At 36.3% G+C, this 17923-nt stretch overlaps 1 protein-coding gene across 27 annotated transcripts in view; it reads left to right on the forward strand.

The window, feature by feature from the left end:
* The window catches only part of LOC145248812 (rho guanine nucleotide exchange factor 11-like), a 609361-nt gene that overhangs the window by 229750 nt on the left and 361688 nt on the right, over positions 1-17923 (forward strand). The window lies entirely within an intron of this gene.

The raw sequence follows: 17923 nt of genomic DNA on the forward strand, positions 1-17923 counted from the left end.
GATTTCACAACTGGTGAAGCCTCGTCAGTCAGTGACGCCGGCCATTGCTAATCCTCATAGTCTTATCTGAACCGAGCGTTCATTTTCACAAAACGAATAATGGATTATATTCGTTTTATTTTCATTGAACATCAGCCATGATGCTTATTTTCTTCTTCTAAAGAAATTTGGAACACCTGTTCCATTTTATTTTCCATGGTGCACTTTCCATGTTATTTTTAGATGTGATTAATGTGTAACCAACTTTTATGTGAAAGTTTTCGGTGAGCAGCTTAAACGGCTTCCGCAAGGAGAGGGGAGGGGGTACATTTTTGCAAGTTTCTTATTTCAGTTGATGTCCGAACCGTTAATATTTAATTTGATACATTTCGTATGTCCTGGGATTTCTCATCATAAATTGGCCATAAAGCTTACAAAGAGATGATGTGTTCTTTTTTATCTCAACTTTTATTTTCTGAACTTTTTTTTTTAATATTTATTTAAAATGAAAAAAAAATAATTTGGAAAATTGAATTTAATTATCATGGTAAGATTAAATACATTAAAGTTGTTGATAATAAAATTAATTAACATGCCAATGAATAAAAAAAATAATGTAAAAAAAAGGTTAAACATAAAAATAATAAGAATGACATTAATAATGATAAACAGATTTATAATACTAAAGATGCAACTATGAATAACAAAATAGGTATAAAAGACAAAGCTGGTTTAATCCACCTCTCAGTGAACATATAGAAAATAATATTCCTAAAGAATAATATATCAAAATTTCCTTCCAGCTAAAAGATTAAGTAAAATAATAAATAAAAACACAATTAAGCTTTCATTCTCAACTAGAACAAATTTACATAAAACAGTAATAAGCTCAAATAATAGAAAAATTAAAAAATGAGGAATAACATACAGTAGAGCCCTGAGATACGTTTTTTCCAGGTTACGATGTGGAATACAATGTTTTTCCGGACCCTGGTTATGGTATTTGCCCCGCTTTACAATGTTATTTATAATGTTATTTGATTATATACAGGTCTTTTTTTTTTTTCTTTTTTTTTTTATATAATACTGTATTTTGTTATTAATTTTTTATATGTAGTACAAAATTTTGCTTAAGCCCTGCCATACTCCAATTATGATCCCAACACCGGAACAGATTAATGCCTTATCTCGGAGTTCTACTCTGTGTGTGTGTGTGTGTGTGTGTGTATATATATATATATATATATAAATAAACAAGAACTTGTTTAGATTGAACTTGAAGATGACCATGTTGCAGTCAGTTGTTTCGATACTGCACTTCATCATTTCTGTCGTATCTTAATGAAAGAAATCTTTCTAGACTGAAGCAATTTTAATTTTTGTTCCAATCCAGAGTATTTTTTTTTTTTTTTTTTTTTTTTTTTTGGAGGGGAACTAGATTTTTTTCTACAATTAAAAAACGACATTGTATCATGAATGGGGGATGAGTGTGAATAAATATAAACATTTATGTTAATGATTTCTTCTGTTATTCGTTTAAATCGATGTAGTGCTACATTTAGTTCATGTCTGAATTAATTCTCTTGTGGCCATTGTAAAATTTGCTTTATGTGGCGGGGGGGAGGGGGGGCTCTTGAATTTTATTTATCTCATTCTCTTCATCGATTATTTGGTACAATTGGGAGGAAGACGAGAGGTAACAGAGTGTAACGTTTTACTATTTTTTTTGTTGTTGCTGCTATAGCAGTCTGCCGATGCACATGCATTATAACAGCCAATGAAAGGTGCACGTGGCTGCACACACATCTCACTACACTTGGCAGTTTTAATGAGTCGAAAATCAAAAACCGTGTCTGTTTGAAAATTTTTTGGAAGACAGCATGACCATGTGTGATTTTTTTTTTTTTTTTTTTTTTTTTTTTCTTTAGATCATATTAAAAATATAAATAAAATCGATCAGAATGCGTTTCGGTTTCTTAAAAGTTAAACGATATCAGTTTATAATAGAGCTTTCCCCTTCCAAAAAAGAGGTATTCAGGTATTTTGAATTGGTACAAAATTTGTCAACCTCATCCGCATTCTTTACACACACACATCCGGCCCTGTCGGTGGGGCATTAGAATACACCGACTGCCCCCCTGCAGAGGGTAAAAGTCCCTCATTGGGGGTCCTGGATATGACCTTAAACTATATCCAGTGGTGAGGCCCCAGCTTGTGGGCTTTGGGGAGTGTGGAGCCACCCTTTAATTACCATTGCTCCCAGGTCCACTCTGACCCGGAGTTGTAGTACCTGTTAGGGTCCCAACTATGGGTTAAATAGAAACCGACGTGAAAACAACAAATGTATTCTATTAAAAAAAAATTTTCTTCCGAATCTTTGGATTCGGCATTAAATAACCCGAAAAGGGTTGATATGCTGTAAAACAAAAACAACCAACCAACCAACACACACACATCAGTGGCCTGGCAAGGACACAGCAGACAACCGAAGCATAAAATGTTTCAATCATAGTCATTTGTTTTCCTAGTTTTGCATATGAGTTACAAAATATCTGATATTTCCCCAAAACCTCTGACCTTGATCGAGGGAGAGACTAAAACTTGCTGCTATCGTTTCAAATGATCTGAAATAACAGAAATGGGAGACTTTATTCCAAATATATCTCGTATGTTATATGTGTATAAGGATTATTTGATACTCGAGATAATCATAATCGCACCCTATTTCCATAAGATAGGGAGATATAACATATGAGAAATATTTGGAATCAAGTCTCCCCTTGCTGTTATTTTAGATTATTTGAAACCATAGCAGCAATTTTTAGTCTCCTATCCATCAAGGCTAGAGGTTTGCGAAATATGAGTCACCGTTTATCATAGCTGAACGCCAATTAAAGGATAAGGGTTAATGAGATTGTAAGTTGGATTGACAATAAACCAAATACTTCTTCTAAAGGCAGTAATGCCTGGGAAGAAATACTCTTACGATTGACCAGAATAACTTTGATCGAGTCAGAAAACACAAAGACCCTTATCTCTATCTATCTATCTATCTATCTATCTATCTATCTATCTATCTATCTATATATATATATATATATATATATATATATATATAAATGTGTGAAAAGGTATTAAAAAAAAGAATACGAAAAGTATAAAAGCTTATAACTTTTCTTTATTCGTTTTCAATTGGTGACGTGTAGGAATAGAAAATAATATTATGAAAAACAATTAAAAACCTTTTTTACAAGTACATATTTTTCGACCGGTCCTTCAGTCTTCATCAGTGTAGTGAAAGTGATAAGCATACACGGGGGGGGGGGGAAGGAGGGGGTATAGCCAATGAGAAGGTGCCACGTCAATTTTAAATATTATACATATAAGTACGCACATACACACATGTACATATACTCATATAAAAGAAAAATTAAACAAAAATGAAGAAACGCGCCTTTTAACTGTCCAATATTTTGAATTCCAGAATTCCAACGATATTATTCCAAGAGAGAAATATATATATATATATATATATATATAATTAAACATTAAAAAAAAAAAAAAGTATATACTTGTTCAAAATCAGTAAGATTAATCTATTCCTGACAATGACTCCAGAATTACTGGAGAGTTTTCGAATTTACAGTAAATATGGCAATTACCTCAGCCAGTTTCTGCCAGAACTGAAGAATATCATTCGGAAGTGGGAAAGGATCAAAAATAGAATTAATAGACAAACAGCATCTATTTTATTTAATGAAATATGTCTGAGATAAAATGCTGCGTGTATATATATATATATATATATACACTCACATACTTGAAAAGAAACCAATACAGTGCTTGATCATAAGTTCTACAAGAAGGGTAGAAATTTGGTGGAATCTTTACTGTGTTTCTATAATAGTATTCAATATAAATAGAGCTATACACTTGTAAACGTTTTTTTTTTATGCAAACATGGTTTGGCTACACATTTTAAAACCTGATTCAGTCATAGCTTTAAGAAGCTTGAGATATTCAAGCCAGCATGTCCTTTCTTTTTGTTTTCATTTTGTGGTTCCAGATGTGATTGAAACACACGTCTTTTAAATGTCTAGTCAAGTTATGTTTGTTTTTTTTGTTTTTTTTTTTTACAAAGGTGTCACCACTTATTCAGGTCCAGAGGCCACTCGAGGATAAGTGAACAAGGTCAATGGGACAATGTCGTAGTAATTGTTAGTAGTGGAAGTTTGTATAAATAAAACATTTTCTTACAAGTGTGTGTGTTTATGCCAATATACAATCGTTACTTTATATATAAATATATTATACTATTTTTTTTTTTTTTTGGTTATTTCAATATTTAATCTCGATCATAATCCCCCCCCCCCCCCCCGCTACAGGAGTAAAGTGAAACACGTTTATTTTATGTGGTGGTTATTTAGCTCCCCCAAAAGAGCCATTCTTGTTTGGACAAAAATAAGAGACCTTCATGTAAGTATTTCTCCTCTTTTGACCAAGAACAGATACTACACTTTGATATTCGCCTAAAAATCTGTTGTATTGATTGCATGATTAAAAAGTTTTCTATTTAAATGTTTCTTAATGTTAATCACATTGGCTTTCATTCTTCCTGGTGCTACCAGATCAGACTGTCTGAAGATATTGGCTTCCTGACTGAAATGCACCAAACATTGATGTTAATGGTTTCTTTCCTCTCCCTCTGCAAAGTCAAAAACAAAAAGCAATTTTTTCTCTACAAAACAACAAAACCAACCACCATAAGTATATATATATATATATATATATATATATATATTTGAAGCCTAAAAACTTTTTTTCAAAATTACTGGATTCGACATTAAATAATCCGAAAAGTTTTAAATAGGCTACAAAACAACCAAACCAAACATGATGAATAAATATTTGAAGAGATAAACAACTTGAAGCGTAAAAATTTTTAATCATAAAATTACCCGAAAAAGGGTCGATATGCCGCAAAACAGAACAACCAAACTTCATTCTGACATCTAATACACCCTAGTTAAGTCTGCTTCCATCAAAGGTGAATATTTTTCCCCATTTTCTTTTTTCTATCTTCGTCTGCATCATTATCCAATCAATTTAAATGACTAATAATATTGCTATAAAAAAATATCTTGCACAATGGATGCGTTTTTTTTTTTTTTTTTTTTTTTTTTTGCTAAGTTGTCACGCTTGACTGATTGCAAATACACACATTCTTTGCTCTGAGATCAGCTTATTAAAATAACTAAGAAAAGATGAAACTTTCTGCTCAGAGGCTGCTTAAATTTATTTTTATCTTTGGATCCAAGATAAATGAAGTAGTGTTATATGGTTCAGGAATTTTTGCCAGATTTAAAATTAGATGCGGTTTTCTTTTTTCTTTTTATTATTACCTCAAACAAGGTACAGTGCTAATTGGACATAAGGGGGCTACTATTTGGGACCATGTGTACAGGGATACTATGTGGGGAGTTGAGCAAAAAAAAAAAAGTCTGTTCACACTACACTTGAACTTATGTATGTCAATACAGTCAGGCAAGCAGGAGACCGGGAAAAATTCCAGAGTCTTGCAGTTCGAGAGAAGAAAAGTAGAGTAGAAGGCTTTCCAGCATCTGCAGTGAAGGGGTGAGATCTTGCTCTTTCCCTTTTATGTAGCAAATACTTTTTGTTTTTGTTCTTCTTGTAAGTGTGATTTATTATGAATTTGGGGAGCCATCTCCTGTTTTAATGATTTTCTTTTTTTTAATATAAACATATAAATTTTACAAAGCCTATTTTTATATTGCAATTACCTATGTGTATTATGATTCTTAATGGCAGGCTTAGATCTGGTGATCTCAGAGAAAGATTAAATCTGAACAGTATAGGGAGACTTGTGCAGAACAGGAGACTTTGTTGGCATGGTCATGTTAAAAGAATGGATGAGAGTTCTTGGGTTTTAAATGTAAAACTGTTGAGGTACTATGATTAGTTGCCAAGGAAACCATGGGAGGAAGTGATGAGAATGGATTCGAGAAAGAGGGGTAAATAAGCACCCGGTCAGAGATAGGTTAGTTTGAAAGCATTTTTTTTTTTTTTTAAGTTATCTCGCACATTAAACTGAATATAATGATTTACGATATGATTGGAGCAATTTGCAAATCAAACTTTTGTAAATATCTCCTCTGATAGACCTTTAAAATCTCATTGTAAATTTCTTTATTATTTTTTGTAGTAAAACCGTTTTTTCTTTTGTTTTTTTTTTAATGTTATTTTTTAACTTGATGTGATCATTTTTTTTACTGAATTATTCTATTAACAGGGTTACCCAGCGTTGCCCAGGACAAATTTTCTATTAAAATTTCTGTATCTCTACATTTGTCTTTTTTTTTTTTTCCTCCTTTCCTGTTTTTACCTCTACCTCCTCCTCAATCTCCTCCTTCTTTCCCTCTAAATCTCCTCCTTCTCTCCCTCTAAATCTCCTCTTTCTCTCCCTCTACGTCTCCTCTTTCTCTCCCTCTACATCTCCTCTTTCTCTCCCTCTACATCTCCTCTTTCTCTCCCTCTACATCTCCTCTTTCTCTCCCTCTACATCTCCTCTTCCTCTCCCTCTACATCTCCTCTTTCTCTCCCTCTACATCTCCTCTTTCTCTCCCTCTACATCTCCTCTTTCTCTCCCTCTACATCTCCTCTTTCTCTCCCTCTACATCTCCTCTTTCTCTCCCTCTACATCTCCTCTTTCTCTCCCTCTACATCTCCTCTTTCTCTCCCTCTACATCTCCTCTTTCTCTCCCTCTACATCTCCTCTTTCTCTCCCTCTACATCTCCTCTTTCTCTCCCTCTACATCTCCTCTTTCTCTCCCTCTACATCTCTTTCTCTCCCTCTACATCTCTTTCTCTCCCTCTACACCTCCTCTTTCTCTCCCCCTACACCTCCTCTTTCTCTCCCCCTACACCCCCTCTTTCTCTCCCCCTACACCTCCTCTTTCTCTCCCCCTACACCTCCTCTCTCTCTCCCCCTACACCTCCTCTCTCTCTCCCCCCCTACACCTCCTCTCTCTCTCCCCCCCCTACACCTCCTCTCTCTCTCCCCCCCTACACCTCCTCTCTCTCTCCCCCCTACACCTCCTCTCTCTCTCCCCCCCTACACCTCCTCTCTCTCTCCCCCCCTACACCTCCTCTCTCTCTCCCCCCCCCTACACCTCCTCTCTCTCTCCCCCCCCTACACCTCCTCTCTCTCTCCCCCCCTACACCTCCTCTCTCTCTCCCCCCCCTACACCTCCTCTCTCTCTCCCCCCCCTACACCTCCTCTCTCTCTCCCCCCTACACCTCCTCTCTCTCTCCCCCCCTACACCTCCTCTCTCTCTCCCCCCCCTACACCTCCTCTCTCTCTCCCCCCCTACACCTCCTCTCTCTCTCTCCCCCCTACACCTCCTCTCTCTCTCCCCCCCCTACACCTCCTCTCTCTCTCTCCCCCCCTACACCTCCTCTCTCTCTCTCCCCCTACACCTCCTCTCTCTCTCTCCCCCTACACCTCCTCTCTCTCTCTCCCCCTACACCTCCTCTCTCTCTCTCCCCCTACACCTCCTCTCTCTCTCTCCCCCTACACCTCCTCTCTCTCTCTCTCCCCCTACACCTCCTCTCTCTCTCTCTCCCCCTACACCTCCTCTCTCTCTCTCTCCCCCTACACCTCCTCTCTCTCTCTCTCCCCCTACACCTCCTCTCTCTCTCTCTCCCCCTACACCTCCTCTCTCTCTCTCTCCCCCTACATCTCTTCCCTCTCTCTCCCCCTCTACATCTTTTCCCTCTCTCTCCCCCTCTACATCTTTTCCCTCTCTCCCCCTCTACATCTCCTCTTTCTCTACCATCCAAGCACATCCCTCTCTAGCTTGACAGACAGACAACTCCTTTATATAATAGACTAGCATTTCAACCCGGCGGGAAAGTTGTAGTAGGAAGGCAGGCTCAAACCCGTACCACGAAGGAGGAAAAGAAAGGGGTAAAAACCAGACGTTTATGCTGTTACAACCACCGCCAAACTGGAAGCAACATTTTTTTTTAAATTAAGCCTCGACACTCTAAAGGAGAGGATAACTTTAAAAAATATCGGCAAAAACAATGACCCTCCCCCATGTAGAAAAGTGCCTAGTTGAAGGGGAAGATATTAATGTTTTTAGCCAATTTTTCGATATTTGTCGTATGAAAGTTCAAACTTTAAAACGATACTGATCTTGGTAAAATCCGTCGCCTCTATTGAAAGTTTAAGGCAGACATGCAAACAGACATACATACATACATTTATATATTGGTAACTAAAAATTTTCGACCCAACCTGATGAAAAAGCTTGCCCTATCTCTGAATACCCTTTATGTAAAATTTCAAATATTTAGACCAGAAATTGTATGAGTAATTTAGAAGAGACCGCAGAAGTCAATTTTTTAAAAACTTTGACCCCTATTATGACCCCTTAAAATTTATTATTTTGGGCTCAAATCAAGTTATTAAGTTAGATTCATGTCCAATGAACCTATATCTAAAATTTCAAGTACGTAGACCGAAAATTGTCGGAGGAGTTTGGTAGAGTTCTCAAAGGTCAAATCGTTGAACTTTGACCCTTTAATCGCCAAATTTTTGGCCAAAAACCGATCACATAGATTTTCCCAAATCTCAGTATCCTGTATATCAAATTTCGAGTCTGTAGACTAAAAATTGAGAGAATTATTGTGTAGGGAAATGTACACACACACACACACACACGTTCACTTATATATATATATATATATATATATATATATATATATATATATATATATATATATATATATAGATAGATTCCTCGAGCAATGATTCGGTATTTTTTGGAGTTTCATCATTACAGACAAATGGTCTCTGGAGTTTTTTTTTTTTTTTTTTTTTTTACACAGTGATCACCACTTATCAAGGCCCGGAAGCCACTCAGGGATAAGGGTTATTGTAAGTACATCACGTTAGTGAGGAGATTTTATGAAGTGTTTAATTAGGGGGGGCGGTTCATTAGGAATTTGTTAACATTGGACTTGACGACATCCAAGTTGTAGTCCGGAGGGAAGCAGGCAGACGGAACAGAGTTCCACAGGCGTGCAGTTCTAAGAAAGAAGCTTTGCTCATGAAATCCGCGTTTTGATTTAGGCACAGATATAGAGTGGGGGAAATTTTTCACAGTGGATTCAGCTAGACGGGTGTTTTTCGTGAAAGATTGGCGAGGGGGGACCAGGGATTGGAGTTCAGACGAGCACCTGCCATGAAAATAACGATAAAACAAGGATAGGCTCGCAACGTCTCTACTGTGGGAGAGGGGTTGCAGGGTAGAGAAAAGGGCATCCCCCACTAAACCACGAAGTCTATTTTGTACTCTGTCAAGGCATGATAGGCTGTTTTTGGCAGCTCCTGCCCAGATATGGCAACAGTATTCCATCCTTGGACGTACTTGGCTTTTATATAGATAGAGAATTGCATCAGTAGTGAGATATCTTCTGGAGCGGTAGAAGGATCCCACCATCTTTCCTGCGACCTTCGCAACAGACTTGATGTACGTGTTCCATTTCAGATCAGGAGTAAAGGTCAAACCCAGAAGCTTGTCAAAACACGGGGCCTCACCCAGACGAGAGCCATCCATCACAATTGATGCCAGCTGGGGATCAGAGCGTTGATGATGTAAGGATAGGAGTTTGGTTTTGGATGCATTAAAGGTAACTAGCCACATCTTCCCCCACTGAACCACGCGCTCGAGATCAGAGGAGAGAGAATCCGAGAGAACTTCGTCATTTACAGCCTTTGATGTGTTGCCGTAGATGGTCGTGTCATCAGCATAGATGTCAACGAATGATTTAAGTATGTGTTTAGGGAGGTCATTGATGTAGATCAGGAAGAGAGTTGGGCCCAGGATTGACCCCTGAGGGACTCCAGCATTTATATTGCAGGCCTCCGATTTTTGTCCATCTACCACTACTCTTATGAGCCTATCAGAGAGAAATGATTTAATGATTGAGAAAACATTTCCAGTTATACCGTAGCTGGAAATTTTGTGAAGTAGACCCTTATGCCATACTTTGTCAAAGGCCTTTGATATGTCGAGAGCAATTGCCCTAGAAAGGAAGCCTTTGTCAAGAGATTCACTAATCCACTAGAATGGATCTTTTATAATCCTCGCTAAAGTGTCAGCACGGCACAGAGATCAAAGAAATTTCATTTTTCTTTTCTTCGATTTCTGCTTGGCACATACTGTAATGAACGGTACTATCACGAGACCATTTGATTGTAACGATGAAACCCTAATTGATACACCTAACAGATGTTGTAATGTATAGTTTTCAAATAAAATAATTTGAATTCTCTTGTAGAACCTATGATCAAGCACTTCATTGATTTCGTACATACTAGCAGAGATACCTGTCGTTGCCCTGGACAAAGTGTAACCTATTTCTATTAAAAACTTGTATCTTCTCTTTCTCTATCTGACTCTTTATCTTTTTTTTTACACCCACATTTTCTCTTGCGTCCAGCCCATTCCTCTCTACCTGGACACACACACATACACACAGATACAAGAAAACAAGGATGGAAACAACATAGAGCAGGAAAGTTCCTGGAGGAGTATATAGACAGGAATGCTTCACTTCAATGGCCCAGGACGATGATGAGGAAAGACTCATTGTAGTCAGTCAAGATCAGGGCTTATTCACAAATGGATTAAAAAAAATGGCTGGCTTAAAATCAAATAACCAGTGCAGGTTTTGCCACTTAGCAATTGAGAGCCCAAACCACCTAATGTCTGGATGCCCAATCTTATTGGCAGATAGTTTTTACACTGTCTGTAACAACAAAGTATGTAGAATCTTCCATTGGAAGATCTGTCGAGAGATGCAACTTGACAGATCGATGAATATCTGGGGATATGAACCACCTCGGATAACATCAAACGAAAAAGTGACCATGTTCTATGACAGACATACAGGCGGGCAGATACATAAGACAAGGCCATGAAGCTAGACATTGGACTGCGCTCATTATCGATGTCACAGTCCCAAATGACTTTGGCCTTATAAGAGCTGAACGGGAAAAGATAACAAAATATCAGGACCTAAAAAATTATCTAAAAACGATTTTTTTCTCTGAAAGAAATAAACATTATACCGGTTGTGATTGGAGCAACTGGCCTAATAAAAAAAGAATCTTCAGAAATACTTAGAAACAATCCCTGAAAGACCAGCTATAATGAAATACAGATCGCAGCCATAAAGGGAACAGCATTTATTTTTTAAGAGCCTTTGGATATAAATTTAAATCCTAATGGAATCAAGTGTTGGGTCCAGGAGGGATTAGCCCCTTCATCTTTTAAAAGTAACTTCAGTAAAAAAAAATTTTTTAAAGTGACAACTCTCTTTTTATATGATAGATTTTTTGAGGTATAAAGCGACATTTTCTTTCCAAATTAGTACATAATAATAAGACGAAACCATACCCAGATGATCTTCAGAGAATGCATAATTTTTTTTCTAAACTTTAGATATTATACATCCAGGGCAACGCTATTAAAGATAATACCAACTTTGTCATGGTTTGTTTCATATTTTTGACTTTTAGTTGGACATACAAACATACACACATACAATTGCCCTTTGTTTAGAAAAAAATATTCATAAGTGCTCCACTTAACTCAATCTTTGCCACTCCATTTTCCATAATATATTCACAGCCAGAACTCGTCTAGTTACAACCACTGTAACAAAATTTTTCTTCTTCCATGCACATAAAATTGAACAAAACATCCATGAACAAAGTTTCTTTCCAAGAACTTCCTATCTATTAAATACAATCCCACAGAGCTGCTTCTCAGCTGACTACAACATTGTTTTCAAGTACAATATTAACAAATTCTTGCTAAGACGTCTGCATCTGACCATTTCACCCATCGTTTGCAATTCTTTTGAACATTAGTATTATGTAAATCTGGGCAGCTAGAAAGATTTATCCTGCCTTGACAGAGTTCAAAATAGACTTCAAAGACTAGTGGGGGGGATGTCCTTTTCTCTTCCCTGCAACCTCTTTTCCCCAGAAACGATCTCTGTTTTATCGTTATTTTCATGGCAACTGCTCGTCTGAGCTCCAATCTATGGTCCCCCTTTCCAAACTTTTGCAAAAAACACTTGTCTAGTTGAAACCATTATCAATAATTTCCCCCACTCTTTATCTGTGCTTAAGCCTAAATGTAGATTCCATGAACAATGCTTCTTTCTTAGAACTGCACGCCAGTGAAACTCTGTTCCGTTTTCCTGCTTTCCACAATACTGCTTGACTACAATATGGTTATCTTCAAGTCCAATGTGAACAAGTTCTTGATGAGCCGTCCCCTTAACTAATCTAATTTACCAAATTTCTACTATTAACGATTACTACGATATTGACTATAGTATACTCATTAATTCTTATCCTCGAGTGGCCTCCGGGCCTTGATAAGTGATGGCTCCTTTGTAAAGGGGGGGGGCTAAACCGAAACACTCATGTTTCATTCACAAAGGAAACAATCAGGCTAAATGCATAAATTCAGGAATGAAACGTGAATGTTTGTGTATATCTTACTTGCCATAAATATATTTTCATATTACTATCTATAATATACAACACACATTGTTTTTTTTTTTTTAATTTTATAAAAGTGAATGGTAAATAACCGATTTGAGGATAAGTAAAAGAAGGTATAATTGGTTAGTGAAACGTAGTCGATGAGATGCTGAGCTACATCATTGCCATCATTTTCTGCATCTTTTTTCGTCTTTTCTTTTACAATCAATCTTCTTTGTAAGTGTAGTATCTGTTCTTCAGATGCTGCAGTTTTTGCTGCACTTCTATTTCTTGTTCTCTTTCAGTGGAGGAGAAATCCTTCACGACTGAGACAATTTTTATTTTTGTACCTTTTCTCCACGTTAAAAAACGACCCTGGTGTCTAACTCTGTCCCGTGGGGAGGCATAGTAAATAGGTACAATCAATCTTCTTTTTAATCTCATGTAATCACAGCTAAACTTTGGTCGATCTCTTTATCTTGATATGGATGTATTTTTTAAAAGTACATCTCCAGATTCCTTTTTTTACTTTCGATATTTTTGTTTATTGTTAGTCGGTCTCTCTCTCTCTCTCTCTCTGTCTGTCTGTCTCTCTCTCTCTCTCTCTCTCTCTCTCTCTCTTATTGACATCATCAATAGTGTTGCCTCTTCATCCCAAATAAATGAAAATGCATTGTAATGGTTCAGAAACCTGTCATGTTTAAAATGGAGCATTGGTATAAATAAATAATAATAAATTTGAACCAAGAAAACCGAAATTGCAAACTTGTAACCCCCCCCCCCCAAAAAAAAAAAAATTGCCGGCATCGACTGACACCACATTAAATAATCGAGAAGGGTCGAAAGACAGAGGAGAGAAAGCATTAACCAGACCTCCACTGGATGAGTGCGAAGAGAACTGGAACCTTGGAGAGGCTTATTACCTCCCAGTGAAGATCAATGCTTATTGCCAGCGGGAAGTCAATGGTAAGCGGCTGTTGCGATGATGCAAATTCATTTGCAAAGGTTATCGAAAGAGGTGGAGAGTACTAGAGATTTGTAGATACTTGTTATCATCCGGCCTTCAGGGAACACAACTGGTTGTTGTCAGTGAGAAATCTATGAGTATGACCTGTTTGAGAACTCCTAGTGAGTGAATAATAATTATGATAATAATTAAAAATGAAAAATGTAGCATCATACGACGCCACACCACACAATCGAGGAGGGAAAGACCGAGTAGAAAAAGCACTAACCAGACATCCACTGGATGAATGCAAAAAGAACTGGAACCTTAGGGAGGCTTATTGCCACCCAAACCACCAGTGAAGATCGGTGTTTACTTCCAACGAGTAATCTATGGTAGACGGCTGTTGCGATAATGCAAATTCATTTGCAAAGGTTATCGAAAGAGGTGGAGAGTACTGGAAATCTGGTGAGACTTGTCACCCAGACTCCAGGGAACACAACAGGTTGTTCTCATAGAGAAATCTTTGATGATGGATTGTGTGAAAACTCCTAGAATAATAATTATAATAATGGTGGTGGTGGTGGTGGTAGTAGTAGTAGTAGTAGTAGTAGTAGTAGTGGTGGTGGTAGTGGTAATTATACTAGTGGTAATAATTGTAATAATAATTGTAATAATAATAATAATGTCTTATTACTTTTCTTCATTTTATTTACCAATTTGCAACACTCTAAGCATCTTCTTAAACTTTTTTTTCCACAACCCACAAGAGTATATAAGTACAAGATGTAAGTTGTTACTGGAGAACAGCAAGCAGAGATGCAAAGCAATTCATCTTCATCACTAGCTGTATCTTATCGCCACCCTCCCACACTCTTAGTAATTGTGTTTCGACATTATGTTCTGTAGTCACTGCTAAACTTTAGTCGATCTGTTTTTCTTGATGTGGGCTTATTTTTATGAAAATATATCCACTGTATTTTTTTTTATTTTTTATTTTTTTAGGTATAATACCGCTGGTGTATATATATATATATATATATATATATATATATATATATATATATATATATATATATAATGACCCCGAATTCCTTAAGCTAGTTAATGGAAATAAATGTACCATTCAAATGCCGCATAAATAATTCATTATATTTAATTTTTCACAATAAAATAAAACGGATGTTTACTCAATGGCGTTCGAAGTCTTCAGAAGAAACAAACATGCTCTTGTGGACATTGAACAAAATTGTTTGAATTTTAAATATCTTTTTTTGTTTAATCTGTTAACTCTAGGGAATTTATAATATTGCCTTTTGAAATAATTTTTTAAAGTTGAGTAAATATATCTGAAAACGTCGTTGTTCAGTTTTAAGGCTTAAACAAAAATAATTTAAAATACAATCATGTTTACAAATTTTTAAAAATAGAATGTAAAAAATAATTCCATTTTTTTTCCTTACATTATTTTTTTATTTAAATAAATACTAAATAGTAAATTAAAAAAAAAAAAAAAATCTCCGCATTTAGCAAAATTATCGTTCCTGTTAACTACTCTCCCCACGAGGGCAGATAGCAGGTTGGGTTTTAATATGGATGGAGTCTAGCTTGCAAAAAGGATTTGAGGACGAAAACAATAAAAATTACTCCAGTCTAAAAAGATTTCTCTTTTACTGATCAGAGGGCAAAAACAGTGAAGTACAGTATTGGAACAGACACTACACTTTGCTCCTAGCTCAAAAACCAAGCTTTTGAAAGAAATTTTCCGTTCTGATTTAAAATTCAACTTAAATAAATTTTTAAAAAATACCGGAAAATTTTTATTGTGCATGTACCTGTTACGGAACATAGATTACATATTCCAAAAATCACGTAAATTGAAGCATTTTTATTTTTGTAAAGAGAATCCTCGTTTAACGATTAAAACAATTGATGTAAAATCGTTTATATTTCAAGGCTGATCTCGTAAGTTTGAATTATTGTGTACTTATCCGCTCTTTTTTTTTTCTTTTCAAGATGACGATGTGAGACGGTTCCTTTCCGCTTATAAAATTTGATTTTCTTAATTAAAAAAAATACTTGATCAATTTACGTGCTTTTTAGAATATGACATCTCCGTTCTGTGACAAGTACGTACATCATGAAGATTATATATATATATATATATATATATATATATATATATATATATATATATATATATATATATAATTCTAAATAAAAACCTAATTCTCATATGCGTTCTGTGATTTGCCTTTCATGTTCATTCAAAATTTCTGTTCACTACTTTTATCCTTGAATGACTTCCTGGCCTTTATAAGTGGTGACCCTCAAGTAAAAAAAAAAAAAAAAAAAATATATGGTAGTGTCGGCATCAACTGACACTCCCACACCAAATAGTCGAGAAGGGTAGAAAGACCAATGAGAGAAAGCACTAACCAGACCTCCTGTCCTATTCAAAATTGTGTGGTGGTGGTGGTTGTTTCTACATGTGTAAGATTGCCGATTCATTACAATTCTGTTCGAAAAAAAAATTTTTTTGTTGTTTTTTTTGCTTAATGTGTGCAGTGTGCATAGACATTTTTTCAACATAACTGTCCATTTGGATTATTTAGATTATCGTTCTCATCTTGAGTGTTATCCTCACAGCGTTTCGACCGATGTAATCTTTGACCTTCTTCAGATGTATCTTGTCGAACGAAGGAATTTGTACGAGTTTAGAATGGAACCCTTTATTTAATCTCCAGAAGCAGCATGTTCTTGTTCCGCCAGTCGTGACCGGATAGAAGTCTTAAGCAATTTGCAACTGTATTCTTTATATTGCCCGCACTAAGGATTGGCACTCTAACCTCAAGAAGAGTGTTATTTACAACTGAATTTTATTTAGTACTTCATCCGTTAAGTAAAATTCAATCCGAAGTGACACTCCTGGAGGAGAAGATTCCCAGCGCGGGCGATGCTAAGAATACAACTGCGAATTGCTTAACACAAAGATCCTTCAGTTCGACAATATACACCCAAAATAGGCCGGAGGTTACATCGGTCGAAACATCGTGAGAATAACACTCAAGATGAGAATAATAGTCCAAATCCAAATGATCAATCCTCATCTAAAAAATTCAGAAACAGAAACCTATATTTTTGTTTACTCTGTTGTTCAATCTCTTGCACATTGCCATCATCAATATTGTTTTGCAATCCAAGTATCGATCGAATATTACGCAGCCGTAAGGTAACCAGCTACCGGCATGTTAAATGTTTCCCATTCCATCCTGTTTTATTCTGACTAGCATCCCTTCCTTTTCTGGCTGCATCAGTTGGATTCTCTCCCTCGTTGTCATCGTCATCATCGTTTGACTGTTTTTTACTCTTCCCTTTCTGTTTCGATTCTCTCTGTCTTTTCTGACAAACACAGACGCCCACAACAGGGGGTTTAATGACTGGTGACACACACGCACGCACGCACGCACGCACGCGCGCGCGCGACCAAGATCCCTTTTTCCTGTCTAATTTTCGATCTCAATATCGCCTTCATTTTGACCTTCTTACCCTCAAGACTCTGACCAGAAGATAATCAGATGGACCTTCTGCGGAAGTGGTTGAAATACTAACAAGTAGTTTGTGTTTACTTTGCCTCCTCACGAGGGTAGACTTAGACACCAGGGTCGTTTTTTTTAATGTGGAGAGAAGGAACGAAATTAACAAGTAGTTATAAAGGAGCAAAGTAAGTAGAAACATGAGAAGGGGGCATGATGGGTCCATATTTATTTTTCGCCCCACATGAGTAGAGGTTTTTAATGTTAGGGGAAATATAGCCCCCCCCCCCCACCTCCCAACACTCCTTCTGGATTAGGATAAAAATAATGATTGCTCTAGTCTAAAAAAGATTCCTCCTTCACTGATTGAAGACCGAACAGATTAAGCGTATCAAATAACTTCTGTTACCACACTTTTTAAAGCAGATATTACACTCTACTCTTAGTCAAAGGGTTGAGAAGTAAATTTGAGAGGAAGCATGGCGGGTCATAAAGCATATCAACAAAATCTATTGAATCGAGCAGAGTTAAATCCAGACTGATTTATTGTTTCCTTTAAAGTATAAATGAACCTCTTTCTCAACATAGCAACTTGTGTTCAATTAAAAGCGTTTATACATAAGTGCATGCAGCAGTTTTGCACAATGCATTTTTTTTTTTTTTTTTTTTTTTTTTAAAGATTTTTTAAAAATATAGTAGTTTGGATCATTTTACATTAGAATTGTATAAAAATAAAGACTGAACCCCTGGCTAAAACTTGAATTTCTTTAATTTTTTTTTTTTTTTTTTTTTTTTTTTTTTAATATATATAATAGATATTAATCAATAGTATTCCGAAGAATTTAAAGAAAATAATTGCGGAGCTGATTTTAA

The sequence above is a fragment of the Euprymna scolopes genome, chromosome 27 (assembly GCF_053919585.1).
Source record: "Euprymna scolopes isolate OS-2025 chromosome 27, ASM5391958v1, whole genome shotgun sequence".
Taxonomy (NCBI): Eukaryota; Metazoa; Mollusca; class Cephalopoda; order Sepiida; family Sepiolidae; genus Euprymna; species Euprymna scolopes.